The 17,941-nt window shown below is 33.2% G+C and overlaps 2 long non-coding RNA genes across 2 annotated transcripts; both read left to right on the top strand.

Moving 5' to 3' along the window:
• Positions 1–7,706: 7,706 nt before the first annotated feature.
• Positions 7,707–8,938, top strand: LOC136981864 (uncharacterized). Its single transcript, XR_010881793.1, has 3 exons — positions 7,707–7,839; positions 8,539–8,628; positions 8,719–8,938. It is a non-coding gene; the product is annotated as an uncharacterized lncRNA (long non-coding RNA).
• A 778-nt stretch (positions 8,939–9,716) lies between these two features.
• LOC136981870 (uncharacterized) lies at positions 9,717–11,288 on the top strand. The gene is made up of 3 exons (XR_010881797.1): positions 9,717–9,835; positions 10,976–11,065; positions 11,149–11,288. It is a non-coding gene; the product is annotated as an uncharacterized lncRNA (long non-coding RNA).
• The last annotated feature ends 6,653 nt before the right edge of the window (positions 11,289–17,941 follow it).

The raw sequence follows: 17,941 nt of genomic DNA, 5'->3' as shown, positions 1-17,941 counted from the left end.
TATATCTCCCGAACCAATCGTCCGATTTACCTGAAAATTTAGACGAAATTTCCTCCCTAACACACAAACCTCCCTGCAAAAATTCAGAAATTTTCGACAAAGGGTACAAGAGTAATTAAGCTTCAAATTGGGTGTCTTCCACTCACGTACAGAAAAAAAAACCCCAAATGTTTTAGCATTTTTCGACGTTTGAAAGTCCTCCTAGTCCAAAAATGTAGGTGTTGGGGGTCACACTTTGACGGATTATACTTTCCCTGCTGTTATATACAGTTAAAACTTCGATTTAGCATCAATTTGTTTGCCTCCGAAATCATCACTAAATCGAACGTGGCGCTAAACCGAAATATCTCATACAGTGAGAATTATGTATAGTAGTGAGATATGAGCACAAATTTGAATTGGGAGCTTGAAATTCACGTGTTTTAGTAATGACAATATTATTTAGCATGCGATACCCTATACTTAATAACCTACAGACTCAGAAAGAAGATACGCCCACTAGGAAACGTCCGGGCTATCTCGTACATAATAAAATATAAAGGTTTCATAATTAGTAGTAATTATTTTCAGATTATCTGCACGTAATAAAACACGAAAATTAAGTGTAAGAATGAATAATAAAATCGTTATAGTAAATTAAAAATTGGCTACTCAGTGACGAGTGCCTCAGAGAGGAGCAAAAATTACAAGAAAAAAATCACCCAGATGGATGTAAATGCATCTAAGTAGTGTTGGAAAAATAATTATAGCATGGGCAAAGAGAAAACTATGATCAAATATGCAGAGTTAAAAAATCGTCTTCATGGGAAGAGCTAGAAATTGGTCTGTAGGAGTTGTTTCGAGGTGTATGAACCCTTCAACCTTTAACCCTTTCATTCTAATAATAAAGTGTATTTGTATTAAATTTTAAAAAAAGGGATTAAAGGCTTATTGTTAAAGGGTATTATTTGTTAAACAAGTAAATTGTTAGATAATTAAAACGCCGGAATGTGAAATATTGTAATTAAGAAGTTTTCTATATGAAGATTTTTAAAATTCTTTTCATCCTGTGAGCACTAAGTGTGCCTTTTTTAATTATCAAACCCATTATGGCTTCGTTAAAACCACTATGGAGCAGCAGGGCAGCGAGGGACGGGGTTCGGCATATCCGGCACACCAGACCCCGTCCCGCCCGAAAAATTCCTGGGGTTCTTGACCCGTCATTCCGGGTACCCAAAGCAGAAAGCTGCCACCTTAACCTCTTGGCCATCCGTCATATGAGGATAAAAAACCGAGATAAAATTCAAAAAAATGACGCCACTCCACGAGTTTTAGGTTTATTCGGTTGTGGCATACCTCCCGGAAGGACTTTCTAGGAAAAATGACCCTTATTTAGGTGTTACAAACGTGAAGAAAACCCGGTAAACTCCACGTTGTCCAGGCTCGAACCCACAACCTGTGTTCGGTGTATTAATCCACTCGGCTACTTGTAGGAAATTTTTAAAGGTAAATTTTATGTAATTTGCTAGAAATTACCAAATCAGTTTTAGAATTTATAATAAAATTTATATTTAAATGTAAGAGAAATTCTTGGCAACAATAATAACCAGAAAAGGAGAACAATTTGAATTTTTCTAGAATATAAATTTTTACTGGATATCGTCATTATTTCAAGTTGGAAAATAAATATTTTATTCATAATTTTGGCTCCATATCAAATACTCTACTTCCAAATTTAGAAATATTTTTTGATGTAATAAATTCTTATTCCTAATAAATCTAGTTTTATTTTATTTTAAATTTAAGCTTTTAATCTATTGGAAATAATGGAAACCCTTTAGTTACGTGTTACTTTTTATTAGTTATTAGTTTTAGTGGTATTAGTGTCATACGAATGTCGGGAGGGTCTATAAATTATTGTCTAACTATTAGACCCTCCTGACATTCGTATGACACTAAAACAGTTCAAGTAGACAAGCTTCGACCCCCTCCCTCTCCATCGTATAAACTACATTTCGCCATCTCCCTTCCCTCTTAAACTTCATACCCCTTAACACTGTAGCATTTTAATGCTCCATATCATAATTACGCCCCATTTTTTAAAGCCTAATTTAATGCTAATATAATTTTAAGAACGTTCTTAAAAATATTACAGTAGAGCATCGATTATCCGACTTAATTGGGGACTGGGGTTAATCGGATAACTGAAAAGTCGGATAACCGAAAAGTATGAAAAAATACATTATTAGTATAGTGTATTAGGCCTGGTTTAAATACTAGCCTCCCTTTCTAGAACGCGATCGGTTAACCGTTAAGTCGGTTAATCGGGGGTCGGATAATCGATGCTCTACTGTATAATCATGTTGACATTTTAATCATGTTTTTGGCACGAACGTCACTCGGATGTAAACAACTATTTAGTATTTTAAAAACAATAATTCCTTCATATTTTAATAAATCAAGAATTATTACTTGAAGTAAACAGGTAAGAAAATGCATAATTTACAGAATAATAGTACATATATTTATTATTATTATTATTTTTATTCTAATCTAGGTGCTTGTATCCTGTTTCTGAAAGGTCAAAATCAAAGGTTGTTTGCAGATTTCTCGAGATTACACTTCTCAATTAGAATTTCAATAAATTCTGTAGTAAAAAGAATTATTTTATTAAGTATGTAAAACAGTATGAATTTTTTTCAATTTATTATTATATTTTATTAGTTGCGTGTGCTTGGATCGCTCGAGCTTCTAGAGGGGGTGGGGATTGGTGGTAAAAACAATGATATTAGTAAATAAAATGTACGTTTATCTATTAAAGTATTTACAATAACGACACTGAAAAACGTAGAAAATTGCTTGGGCTTAAGTTAAGAGGGGCTTTACGGGTTGTTGGGGTGGCGATCCCTATTATCTCTACAGTATATATTTTCTATAGCGTCGAAGAATATTCATTCCAAATTTGATGCATATACATTGAACAGTGTATAATTCTTTATCTAACGTGTACAGATACATAAAAATGTTGACTGTTATACATAACATGGCGATCGGTCTAACATTTTTACATTTTTGAACTCAGGGAACCTTGAAACGTCTTGATATGAAAAAAAAAAAAAATTCGGGGGGGTTGATTCAGTATGTATGGATGTTAGTGTGTTTGTGTGTGTGTAGGGGCACGATTTTGTCACCCTCTTTAATCAAAGAGGAGATTTTTTTTAAGAAATGGAAACATTGACTAATGACTTTATCACGGACATATTTATAATAAGATGACAGTGCGACAAAAACCAGAATTCTCGGAATTTTCAACTTTCACCCCCGTTCAATTCCAAAGAAGTTGAATGACCATATAGGTATTCTTACCTCAAGCATTGAAATCTTTTCTAACATATTAAAAAATAATATCGAAATTTTCAAGTCCCTGAGCAATTTCTACTCCACCATTCTGAGTTTCAAATCGATTTCTTGCATGTTGCAAATGTAATGGGTACTTCATAAAAAAACAGTAAAATTTTACATTATTACATGAATTTATTTACGATCGTATCATAAAAATATTTTAATAAACGAATAAAATATTTAAAAAATTAAAAAACGAAAGGATGTTACTGAAATGGTGTCAATGTCCGTCCCAGAATGATTTTATGAGAAAATAATTCTGGAAATTTTCAAGATTTATAAATAATCTCGGTTAATTTAAATTATTCTTAAGAAATTCTAGAATTAGAATAATTTAATGTACTTTAGCATAAATATTTAACCGTTTAGGCTTACAACAATTAATAGGTAATTAGACACCTTTCTCCGAGGATGGATGTTAATTAACGTTAACTTATAATAACTTAATAGCGTTATAAATTAGAACGAAGATAGATTTTTAAAGCAGACGTGAAGAAATTATAGAATATTTTTCTATATAGCATCGTCACATTGACCCCGAAAAGTACATTTCTATAAATAATCGGTCTTCAGTTCCGGAGAAATTTTCCTGTTGTTGCTTTTTAAGAGTTTCATGTCACACTAAGCTAAAAATCACCCACTTGTCAGTTTTAGAAATGAAAATTACGTGCTTAAAATATAATAACAACATTTATTAAGCTGATGGTAATGGAATTTACGTGATTCTACAATAATTAGAAATTTACACGATTTTTATAGAGATTGTAGATTAATACTAGAATTAGTAACAATAAGAAATATACATTTTTCTTGAAATTGAATATTCTAGAATTATATTTTCTACAATTTTTTTAATGTTTGCATTTCAAAGTCATTTTTCTACTGAAATTTAACAGAAATTTTTAATTAATTTAATTTAAAATATATGCTTTCCGTTTCAAAGCAGTATTGTAGTGTCTTGCCCTGTACAGTACATCATACTTTTCCTTTAACAATAGAGTGGTACAGGTCATCTGTCTAACTACATTCTAAAGAATAAGGAAGTTCGGACGACGGGCGGATATACAGTGGTTCTATTTGCTAAACGGAAACTACAACATTGTAATAAGTCCTATTAATAAACAAGGTTCAAAGTAGACAAGGATACAAGCAGATAGAGGCAAAGAGAATTAATACTTCGTGAACTTTTTTATCTACATTCTAAACCAATAGTTTATAGTCCTATATTGATTTAGAATAACCTATAGACTAGGAAATCGCGCGACTTGAGGCGGAGCCGGAAGAAAGAAGCGATCCCTTCACCTGTTAGGCGCAGAAGAGACGATCCTTGTATCTGACGGACGCAGACAGGTGAACTTTGCACTTGCTTCCTCCACAAAAGTGGCTACCCTGGTACTTGCAGGCCACGGGAGACACAGGCCAGGTACGGAGAGGCGATTCAAGAACAAAAAAATCGCCATTGATTGCTTTGTTCTTGTGTCTTATTCGTTTTACGCCATTCGGAGCACGCGATACCGTTTTTATTTTTGACCCACAGGCCTAAATTTTGTAAGGTGTTCTCAGTCGCATTATACAGCATAGACATTTTATCAAAATCGGCCCATTAAATTTTGAGAACGACGAAGTCTCGCGATTCGTGCGATATCGCTTTGTTAACGACCTTGTATTTAGAAAATGAAGCCACGGATCTCCATTTTTTTATTGCTTTTTTGGATTCCTCGACTCAATTAACAGAAAATTGCAAAGTTTAATCGAAATCGACCCGACAGATTTTGAGAACGAGCACAATTCTCAAGCCTCATAGAAGAAGCTTTGCTAACGCTCCCCCCTCTATAAAGATAGGATGTTCAATAGAAGAGCATACGGCGTAGATAAAGTTGTAGTGTTATATATAATAGAATGCTAACGTAAGATTTATTATATGTATTACGATAGGGTAATTGCATAATGTGAAGGAGTTAAAAAAGGAAATCGATGCGATATACAACAATGTTTATTGGTCCTAATGTCCTGAATTGTCTACTATCCTGATTATATAAGTAGATCAACTACAAAGTTGTCTGTTAAGATGTCTGGTAGACAGATATGGGAGTTAAGTGCGTAGGTAGATATAACATACACGTGTTGTCGAAAATATAAATCACAATGACTTATGATATCCACAAGGACGTAATCTATATACAAAAATGCTTTCGTTATATCTTTTAAAAATACTGAAACCGGTTAATACTCGATTTATTTCTATAAAAATTAAATAAGTTACGTAATGCAACACTTCATTTGCATATAATATTTAAATTTTGGGGATTTTTAAAAGGATTTTTAGAGATTTTAAAGGGACATCCTTGTTAAATTGTGACATTAGTTCGAAAACATTTTTTGTTAGATAAATTAAGTTTCAATGCTTTAAATTTGAAATTATGAGGTTCTTTTTTTTTGTCAATTAACAATAAATTTGGTATGAAATGAGCTCAAAGTTAAATAAATAATGATAAACAATATTTAAACGCATTTAATAAATGTATTTAATTTATTATTTCTTAATATAAAAGCTTTATTTATAATATATTTTATTCTTTAAATATTAAATTCAATTATAAATTGTAACAAACAGAGGAGTTTATGCAAGACTACTGCCGCCATGTTTAGTCCTTATCACTAGTTTAATTTTTAAAAATATCTTTTAATTTATGAACTATTTCCAAAAATATTTCAAAACTGAACGGTTTTCGGTACAAAATATTACATCTAGTATTTAATAAACAGTGAAAAAGAAAAAAAATCTTTGTACTAACTACGGCGGATCGGTGCCTCGACGAATGCGTTACTCATCTCCAGTGATATTAATGGAAACAAGCGCCATCTTATAGTGATAATAAGAACTAATTTTAATATTTTTAAACAAATGATAATGTAAATAATTTTTACAAGTGAATTATTTATGCATTTACAAGGCCAAAACAAATATAAAAGTACTAATAAAAAGTATATTTGTTTTTAAACCAAGAACATTGTCGACAAAATGGCTGACCCACGACAACTACCAGTGTTCAGTGGTTTTTATCCTCTACGCCACTGAGGCACTCAGGGAGAATCGAAACATCCAGGGAAATTTTCGGGGGTGGTATATCCCGCCGTATAACCATTGTGTCATCCATGTTAATGCTCAGCACCATCGCTGAAGTGCTGGTAATGAAAACAACGCGGTTCACCTTATATCTTCAGAAAAATAATTTCTCTACAATTAAACTTTCTTACTTGTATTTGTACAGAGATTCTTTCATAACAGGACCACTGTTTTTACATTTAAATATCGTTTATTCTATTGAAACATCTACTTTATACAGTTTATCAATTTTTCTATGAAGCATCTACTTCCATATGAGGAACGTGTCGAACGAGGGTGGAGTTTTCTATGAAAACTATTGAAGATAGTTTTCACAGAACACATCACATTTTCTAAGTACTTCACATATATACTGTTTACATGGAAAAACTCAATAAATATTTTTCGTATTTATATGTCGTATTAAGTGTTATGGAAATAGTAAAAAGCAAGTTTCGAGTCAAGAATTTAAAAAAAGGTAATTAATTGTAAATTAAATTAAATAAAAACAATGTAAAAATTTACTTTGTGCCCACCGGTATTCCAGTGGATAAAACAACGAAACATTAGTAGTTGGTTGTGGGTTCGCGCCTCGTTAAGACGGGCTAGCCACGTGATGTTTTCCAGGTTTTCTTCATATGTCAAACACGTAGAGACAAGATTCCCGTAGGAATCACTCATCCCTTACAAATCGCCCGTGTATTGCGCTGCCTTATCCTAATAATCTTACAATATGAACATCGTGGTGGGTCGAATGCCAGTTCGCACGGGCCCTTCCAAATCGGATCTGATCAATTTTAAGTAATAATTCCTGTTTGACTGACCTCATACAACGTATAATAACGAACGGTGACCGAATAAACGGCCAAAAATCTAATGACGTAACCATAGATGTATTTTTTAAAATAACGTCTACTGTTACGTCATTACATTTATATATAAAATATCAGATGTTTTCTCATAAAATTTAGTTGAAAAAACCTACAGTAACATTTAAATAATCTTTGATGAAATTCGTGTTAATGTCACGGCCTTTGTACATCCGTACTTCATGTATCACCTGACTGATATTATTCAAATTATGCTTGCATCGTATTACTTATAATATATTATTATATTTATATATTTAAATTTAATTTATTATATTTTATTAACAATCTTGAATTACACAGGATGTCATAAATTTATTTTTTTCGGTAGTTGTAATGTACAGTACATTATATAAGTGAATGAAACTCACGATTTCTACTGTTAGCAAGACTGCAAACAGGGATTTATGCTGGAAAAAATGAAGTTTCTAAGAAATTTACTGTTTATTATAGTCATTGGTTTAATTTTCGTTGTAAGGAATGGTAAGTAAAGTGTATAATTAACTTTTAATTAATGATTTTTTATATTAATTGTTAAGATGAGACGGACGAATGACCGAGCGGTTAAGGTGGCAGCCTACCGCTCTGGGGATTCAGACGGGTGGAAAAATCCCCAGAAATTGTTCGGGGTGATCCGTTTGGATGTGTCAGCCTCGTCTATCACCATTGTGGGACTGGCAAACCCATAATGGGCTTGCTAAAAAAGGCTATCTTAATAGGGAGGAAAGAGTTTAAAAAATCGTTAAAATGAAATCGAAAACTTGATGATTGCGTACGACAGCATGTCATTATCATTGTTATTTGTATATTATTTAGCATTTTACACATCGTATTTTGTTTTTAGGATTTTAAACAAGAGATAGATTAGTTTACAGTAAAATTCTAATAATTTACTCACAGAGTTTATATTGATTATTAAAAATGTACACTACAATTCGATTACACATGAACCACTTCCTTAATTCTTACAAGTGGTCCAGAAGATAAAACTACTAGAGGAAAATTACATAATTAGTTATTTACTGTAATTTCTTGCGTATAACTCGCACACGCGATGAAATCGAACTCGATACATAGATAAGTTATTAGCAGAAAAGTCGGTAGCTGAATAATTTTCTACTAGATTGTTAATACATAATTTTTATTTATATTTAATTATTTTCTTCTTATTGTTTCTTATAGAAGCTACGGATCATCGAATACGTGCATGCAGACGTGATCTGTATGATAGAATAGTGACAGCATGCAGGGAGAAACTTGAAAAATGGGGTTGTAAGTTCATTTATCTTGCCTCTTATTAAAGCTATAATATTATAAATAAATTTTCGATTAGTTTATTCATTTTTTAACGTAATTTTACAGACAGTTCCTATCGTCTATATAACTTTGCATTCTTTCTTGAAGAAATTGGAAGAAACTTACACGATAAATGCTGTTGGAACAGATGCTTTTATGCAAATTTAAAAGATGACGCCGTGTGTAAACTTCTCATACCTTCTTTTTCAATTAAATAATAATAGTCATGCATAACTAGAATGAACCTGTAAATGAATTTACATAATAAAAATATACCAAACAGTCATTATATTGTAAATATTTCAGTTACTTTGGTGTAATTTCGATCTTATTTACTAGCAAAATTCGAAGGGATAAAACCATTAAACACTAGCAAGGTTGAGGCCGAAGTTTTAAACGCGAAAACGTGTACGTCGGACGTTCAGCGCCGCTTTCCTATAAGCCTAGAAGTTTGACAATGGCGTTTGGAACGTCGAGCACGATTCCACTGACTTTCCAAACGCCATTGTCAAACTTTTAGCCTTACAGGAAAGCGGCGCTGAACGTCCGACGTACACGTTTTCGGGTTTAAAACTTCAGTCTCAACCTCGCTACTGATAGTTTGTTAGTGGTGGGTTCGCGCCTCTACTGTAAAAAATTTTTCAGGTTGTCTCCACGTCTGTAACGCCTAAATAGGACCCAGCTAATAATAAAATAAAATATTCTCATAGCTAACACCATACTTTCTACATATACGTATGTTTCAAGAACAATTTTTAAATTGTTTAAAAGTTATAATTTATTATATGTATTCCGAGACCGTGTCTTCTTCATTTGTTTTTTTCTGTTTATGTGTATCCGACGGATGAGGGGCCTTTGCCCGAAGCGCGTATCGGCCTATAAAAGATTCAGAAATAAATGAGATGTAAGAAAGCCTTGTGTCTATTAATACACCTAGTCGTGAAGAAAAAAACAGTTATAATTTAACATATTTGGTAATGTTCTGGAATTATATTGGAAGTTCTCGAATGACATTTGTGTAATTCGATGTGATTGAAGTCCACATAAGTCATATTTGCAATGCGAATATTCATCTATCAACGACGAAGATTCTGTCGAAGGAAGAAAAAGAACAATGGTTTTACAGAATTCGTGGACATTTTTTTTATTTTATTTGTTTTTTTGCTTCTATATATAACACACGGTAGGAATATATTTAAGTAAGGCGTAATGTAACCGACAGATACTTTCTCGTTTGTTACAATTAATTAATTAAGTGAGAGTAGTACTTGCCTCAATGATTAGAGTATATTCGAAATACTATAAGCTCTTGTTAATTCGAACTCAGAGGGACGTCCTAAACAGTTTGAATTAAAGCGACACCATTTCTGAATGTTGCAGAACAAACATAAATGAACTGAACAAGACACTTGGCAAGAAGATTAATGCTTAATCAAGTAGTGAATATAGTAGTAAAATTCGATGGAATAAACGAAAAAAGTCACGAGAAGCCATGCCACAGGGCCACCGGAAACCATCCTAATCGTATGCCAACTGATTTAAAATGTTTTTAAATTGTGATTTATTTTGCGTATTTTTTAAAAATTAATTTATTAAGTTTAAATTTAATCATTAAGTTTCAAAAGTGGGAAGAACATGTTAATCTACTAACACGCGCTCTTAATTCTAATAACGAGGAGAGCGCACAATCGAGTTCGAATTAACGAGTGAATTTTACATTGATTCAAATATGAGTAACACGAGGACTAACGTCCAGTTAGGATTAAAAGGAAACTCGAATTACCCGAGTTCGAATTAACGAAAGAATTAGCGCCCATCAGTGGTATTAAACCCATCGAACACGGTATTTTATCGCGGGTTCGCTTCTGACTTATGGGCAGTTTTTTCGGGTTTTCTTTAGGGTCTAACTCCTAAATAGGGGCCAATTTCGCATAGACAGTCTTTCTGAAAAGCATATTTCCCTTTGGCAGATCGACTATGTGTTGCGTTGCCTTAATCCATACAATCCTAAACTTCAAAATCAAAGTTTTCTTATACACGTGTGTACCCAAGGAACATAGTTGTGGTTCTCTTCTCCCTTGTTGAACCTGTGTGATCCAGTTAAAGAACACTTGCAATATATCATATTTTATGACTTATAGGTGCATATGGAGGTGAATTTATGGGTCTGCTACCTTAATCAATGACTGTAAGCATAAGTTTTGGTGTTTGAAAGTGACATATCATTGGAATATAACTAAAAAATGAAGTAACACTTAACATATTTCTTACTTAACGTGGCATATTAGATAAAGTATAAGAGAAATTTCATTCTTCTTTTTAGAATACCAATGCTAACGAATGCAAGCGTGTGGACGTCGTCTGTACAATACGCTACATTATGCCTGCATGCGCCAAATTAGTCCATGGAGGCGTAAGTAATATATCCTGTCAAAAAATCACAAATAATACTTTATTTTCAAACATAATTTAATGATTTTTTATATAATTATATAGTTGATCACGTTCGTTCATACTGGAGAGGATTCTTCACTAGAGGAAGTGGATACGATTTAGTCTGTATTTGCTGTTGGAATGCATGCAATCACTCAGTGTTAAGTAACTATGAAAATTGCAAGCTTCTCATCCTCCATTTGCAAAAATCCAGGAATATTAATCAGACAACGCACCACCGCAAGTTTACTTATAAATTTATAACTTTATTATTTATCTATATATATATAATATACAAATGGACGAGTTTTGTGCCTATATTTCACTCTGCAGCCAAAACTACACATCGCACATGAATGGTGTTTGTGTGTGGTAATAGCCCCGAGTCTCCCATCGTGCACTATGGTGGTTGCGTCTCGATAGCTATAAGGGTGTGGGAGATATGGGGGTTGAAAGTGGGAAAGTGGTTGACTTCGAAAATGTGTGATGCTTCAATGAGAATGTTCCAGTTTTTTCTAGAAAGTTCCAGAACCTAGAGATGAAATTTGGTACACAGTTAGGGTACGTCATGAAAACGCACACTAAGAAGGGATTTTTCGAAATTCCCCCCGCAGGGGGAGAGGGAGAGCATTAACCTGAAGAACGGCTTCTACTGTCCTATTTTAGATGCGATTTTTTTGTTTTTAATTACGTTTAGTCTTCATTGAGTACTCAAGTGTACTAAATTGATAACATTTCAGACATTGTTATAAATATTTTTATATATTTCGATTTTTTTTAACCAAATGTTCGAATCGTTTTAAACTCGAATTTGTTATTGCATATTGGTTCGATTATAGAACGATTGTAAACGTTCCAGAAAATTGATCAAATTAAAAACAGTTCGTTTGATTCTCAGCAATTCTCATCATTCTCAGCGGTAGGTGTTAAATAACAATTACTACGGCTGTTGAAATATCGAATGTAAATAGCAAAATCCGCGGGTAAAGCTAGTAATCTATAAAATTAAATTGTTCAATAAAAATAATCATATTTTGTAATTTTAACGTAATAAATCGAGTAATAATTATATCATAGCCAAAACTACTGTTTACTATCAGTGATTTATTATCGAATTGAATGGCTGTGTGAATAACTCCATTGAACACTAGCCGAGGACAGTGACCTGACAAACGAGCACGTGGAGTTTTCCGAGTTTTCTTCCCGTGTCTGATACCTAAATGAAGACGTTTCTTGTAGAAAGGCTTCCTGGCAGGCACCCACTTGGCACATTGTGTTGCCTTCTACCATCAATCCAACCAAAATTTTCAATTTTTCTAAAAACGTTTAGTTTAAACGTTTGTAAATGGATATCTTCACAGACATAAAGCAAGGTCACTACTTTCAATATACTCAGTATCATTACTTGAAATAGCCAAAAACGTTCCACTTAAATATGGATTTCATACAATCATGTAGGAAATTTGCATCAAGCATTAAAGAAAGAGGAAGAAGTAATCAGAAAACACGATTTTTTAATTTTTTCCTATGATGGGCACCTTAAAGCACACGGGGCCCAGGTATCTTGCAGACGTGTCGACGTCGTCTGTACTATAAGCTAATTTGGGGCTGCGTTAGACAAATTAGTCAATGGAGGCGTAAGTAACTTTAATATAGTCTCTTGTTAAATACAATAATTGTGTCGTTACACGTCACGACACGAAAAGTTAAGAAAAAGGGCTTTGTTTTGCATATCAGACAAAAGGGTTTAAGAGTTAACAAGGTGAGAAGAAATCAGAGGAGGAATGGGGTGTCCAGGTCTCATTGTAGTCTATATTTTCCTCAGAGTCCGAGTTAAGCAAGAATAATTCTGAGCAGATAAAATAAAAAGCTAAGAACAGAGACACAAATATTCTATATATATTCTATAAAACCGACGAGGGCCATCTAGTTCAGTGGTTCCCAAAGTGGGCTCTAGTTGTTTCAAAAAAACTAGGGAATCGAAAAGAAGCAAGGTGCGGCAGCGGGCGTTGGAGGCTGGGTCCTGACTGAACGGTGACCATAGACGGGAAAAAGGATTGGGAGCTTGGGTACAAGGTTATGGAAGTATAGCAGCGGTTGCTCGAAAAGTATGGGAATCACTAGTCTAGTCCAAAAGACTAAGGAATTCTAATGAGACATAACGGTTCCGAGGAATCGTCTAGCTTAACGGTTCCAACGAAACTGTTCCTCACTCGGATTAGTTCTAAGAGTTCCAGTTCCAGAAACTTAATTGGATTTTCCACCACTAATTATTCAGACTTGTAGCCTGATAGAAAAACTGGGTATTCGTTTGGTACTTGAAATAACTATCGGGTTTTATTTATTAAGTACATAATTTCTTCATTTCCAATACCAGAACTCTGTAGTTTTTCTTAATGGTGTAAGGAGTACAGTGGCTCAAAGTCTGCTACGACAGAATACAAACTGATTTCGGGACGTAACTTTAAGTTATAGCATTGATTTTATGGGAAATAATCACCTCGCTTTAAGACAGTTCATTTAAATACGGCTTTTCCAGCAACTAAGCATGGTAGTTGCTGGAACAAATATAGTACTATATAGCACTTATTTATGCCAGCAACTATTTTCTTTAATAAAAAATAACAAAAATTCAGAAAGGTCGAGATTAACCGATCGACATTTATTATCAATTTTAAAAATTGCATCAGCTGAATATATTCAACCAAATTTGATGACTCGCTTTGTGAAAAACGTTGTCAAATATCTTCTAAAAAGTAATATTAAACTGCGATTTTGTATATTTCTTATTATAACTTTTGTTTTTTATAAAAAATATAAAATATTTTTAAGTTTAAAAAATAATATGAAATATAAAATGTCTATGTACGTATAATATACAATATATTGAGTCTAATAAATACATAATATAATCATACTAAAAATCGTATTTTATTAATTTTTTGAACATTGAAAACATGCGGCCCCCGACTTATACAAAATAGATCATGTGGCCCGTAATATCGTATGAGTTTGACATGCCTGCTCTACACTATGAATGTGCTTCCAAGTGAAGGTTGAAAAAAAAAAAATATATATATATATACATATGTACACAATGTAATAGGACGTGGAATATTTAAAACATGGCCAACCATGTTTAATTACTTTAAATAATAAAACATTTCTCTGAAATAGGCGTAAATAATATAAAAATGATATAAATTTTAATCACTGTACAAGGGAGAAAAACAATATATTTATATACGTGACATATATCATTAATTATAACTGAAATTCAAGAATTACTATGTAAAATTTACCCAATTTATTAAATTTTATTAATTTATATTTTATATTTGCACTTTAATATATATTGTTGGTTATATGCATCGATGTAGGTAAAGAATACAGGAGCTTATTTTATTTCAACGATTGTAAAAACATAATTTTAGTCTTTATTTGCAAAGAAGCCATTTACATCAAATTACTTCAGTAGAATTTTACAATGCTAAAATTTTATTAAAGTAATTTGGTTGTGGACTGTGGTTGTGGATTATAGTTCGAATGATAATATTGATGTTGCCGCTGATTAGAAAAATATCCGTTGTATATATTGCATGCAAATGGTAATTTGTATCAACATTTATTCCATGGCTGACTTTTTAAGTCTGAATAAAATGTACAGTAAAATCTGTGAAAATCTGTGAAAATATTTTTGTTGCTTGGTAGGTTTGCTTCCACTGTGTAATTTAGGTAAATATTTAAACTTGAAGATTACCAGAAGAAAGAAATACAAGTAATTACAAAAAATATCCACAAACGAGTTGCTTAACTTTACCGGCAATATTTCGTGGCGTCATCTATTACGCTATTTCATTAAAACAAATTTTTTATATTTTTAACTATTATAATTTGGCAGAAAGCTTTAACTTTAAGGCCTACCCTCAGCATTTACAATTTGTTATAAAATCCACCGTAGGGTTGGATTTTATAACAAATTGTAAATGCTGATAACGAGTGAAATCTTCATTAAGTTCGACCATACTCTAGATATGACACACGACTCGCTTTATCCCTCCACTTTCTCGATCATTAAACAGGAAAATTTAATATCATCAATCCTCCTTAACTTCTCTGCAAACTTTCAGAAATTTGCGAAAAAAGCAGAGTAATTATTAAGCTTCAAAGAGGGTGATTCCGCACACGTACAGTACCTATACGGGTCTATGTGTATAAACGGAACACGGCTTGTCCATGGGGTTCTGGAGAACGGTTTCAGTAAGATAAAAATAAAAAATGTCTGTTCAAAAAAAGATGAGGTTCCAGTGTAACGAATGCTGATATTTCTCACTACCAAGATTCAAGTGTAAAGAATGCTAGAATTCATCATTATCGACGTTCGAGTATAAACAATACTTATATTCCAGACTATTGAAGTCGAAGTATAAAGAATTTTCGTATTACACACAACTTAGATCTGCATTAAACAAAGCATTCGTGTTAATCTATCGTGTTAACTTGTAGAAACGGGAAAATCACTCTACCCTTAAATAAAAAAAAAATAACTTTCAGCATGCAAAAGAAAACATTTGTCTTCAGCTTCAATAGATTTTCCAAGTTTTTAATTAAAACCGTGTTTTTAATATACAGTTTGAGAAGTAGAGAATCAATTATTAGGGCCATTGAAAGATTGGCTTGTTTAGTTTATATTCGTATGTTCTTACCAAGAAAAACAAATTATTTGTATGAGCATACAAACAAAAGAGAGAACATAAAGCTACCAGGTGTTGTTTAACTGTGAGGAACCAAGAGTATATAATGTTTGTATACCACTTAATCGGCTACAGGATGGTAAATCCTGCTCACTTTGTTACTGGCTTTTTAATAAGTTAAAGATGTTGGAGACAATAAAATCGCAAAATTTTCGTCTCCGTCAGGATTCCTGACACTAGTTAGAACTATTGTTTTTCTATTGCGTTGTAACTCGCGATATAAGTTATAAAATAAATCCTAGAAGGCGGGCTTTAAATATCGAGTGGGGAGGAGTTATGGTAAGGTTTGTTTATAACAAATTAAATGTCCGTACTTAATCAAAAAATTAGAGAAGAAGTTAACAAATAATAAAAGAATTTAATAAATGAAACTATAATAACTACAAAAATCTGGATACGTAAGTCAAAGTAGGTTAAAGTTTACCTAGGGAACCCCAATGGCCGCACTTCCGGTCGCCATTTTGTTTGCTGTACTACGCACGCGTACTACGTTCAAAAAATTATGCACATTAGTATGTATAATTTTTTGAAAAAATAGTAATTACATTAGTAAAAAATAAATGTTTTAAGATTATTTTGCAAGTTCAGCTAGCTATGAAATATAAAACAAACTGTTACTCACGTGTTTGACGCTCTGTCATACATTTCCTTTCCGTTTCTTCTCGCTTTTCCTTGATTTGCGATCCCTATCGCTGATGTTTCTCTTTTTACTTGATATTTTTACACGTTTTTTAGTTTTACCACACGAATGTGCCTTACTTTTTTTCCCCTTCTTACACTCGTCGCTTTGTGTAGCAGCTGGAACGGACTCCGGTTCTTTTCATTTCGGCTCGATTCCGGACCCTTCTCTGCACACACCTCCTACAACCCACCTCGTCCCCTTCAATTTTCTACCTTTCTCGTATTTTCTCTTTGCAATTGCTGTTTCGTCTATTTCCACAACTTCATTTATCCCGCCAATCTTAAAAGTACATAGGTTATTAATGGAAACCATCATAACAAAACGTAAAAAGTTTGCCCAGTCGACTGGTGTTTTTTTGGAGATTCCCGAAGCTCCAGCAGCAACAGTTAGCGAACACTCTAAACACAGTAGGTGCCAGATAAATGACAAAATACTCTCCCACGACAAACGACCACATTTCCCTTTAAAGGTTCCTTGGAAAGCTGAATAATTCGTCTTGCAAACATTACATCGCATCGATACAAAGTTTTTATCTGCTCTATACATTAATTTACGACGTTTCCCACATTTGTCGCATACCTCTTCTACATGTTGCAAATTCGAGAATATTGCAAATTTCACAACACTAGGTATTTTCTTATCTATTGCCAAATCATCGAAACCAGAGTACATTAATCTAAAGAAACGACCGGAGGTGCGATTAATCCAAAAATTTTCAGAATTAATGTATGCAGTTTCCATTTTGTCAACAAAAAAAAAACTTCTTACAACAATAACGAATACGATAGAATTATTAAATTTGCTGCACGTTGCATCACGAAAAGTAGACGGAATAAAAACTTACCTATTTACTATTAAAAATAGCAGAAAGCATTTTCTCTTCAAAATTGTTTAACTGGTGAAAAAAAAACCACTCGCAGCAGTCGAGCCGTCACGAAAAACAAAAAATTTGCATACGATAATGTTATTTAAAAATTGCGCCACCTACACCGAATTTCTAACATCACCTGCCGTCGAGATTACCGGAAGCGCGGCCATTGGGGTTCCCTAGGTAAACTTTAATTTCAAAGTATTATAAATCGAATCTAGATAACTTATACCTTTAGAACCGAGAGAGAGAGTTCACAATATTATTTAAATATAATGCCTCTGAATAATTAATTCATTCCATGGAGTTCGTATGAGGGCTTGTATGGAGATCAGAAGGAGACCAGGCACAAATTTAAGATAGATGGCGATTACGGTAGAATGCGCCCGGAGTTTGGTGCGTAAACTCTTTTTATACAGAAACTATCTTCCAATGGAGAATAAGTATTTGGACTATCTGACGGGATGTCAGGATGAGCCGTTTTGTTAGTCAGCTATATAGTCATAGGAGAGACAAAGATCTCTCTCAGGAACTAAAGACCCAGATGTTACG

This window comes from Centruroides vittatus, unplaced genomic scaffold, assembly GCF_030686945.1.
Source record: "Centruroides vittatus isolate TY-2023 unplaced genomic scaffold, ASM3068694v2 contig_799, whole genome shotgun sequence".
Lineage (NCBI taxonomy): Eukaryota > Metazoa > Arthropoda > Arachnida > Scorpiones > Buthidae > Centruroides > Centruroides vittatus.
The sequence above is the reverse complement of the archived record's forward strand: the minus strand, read 5'-3'. Positions and strand labels throughout refer to the sequence as shown.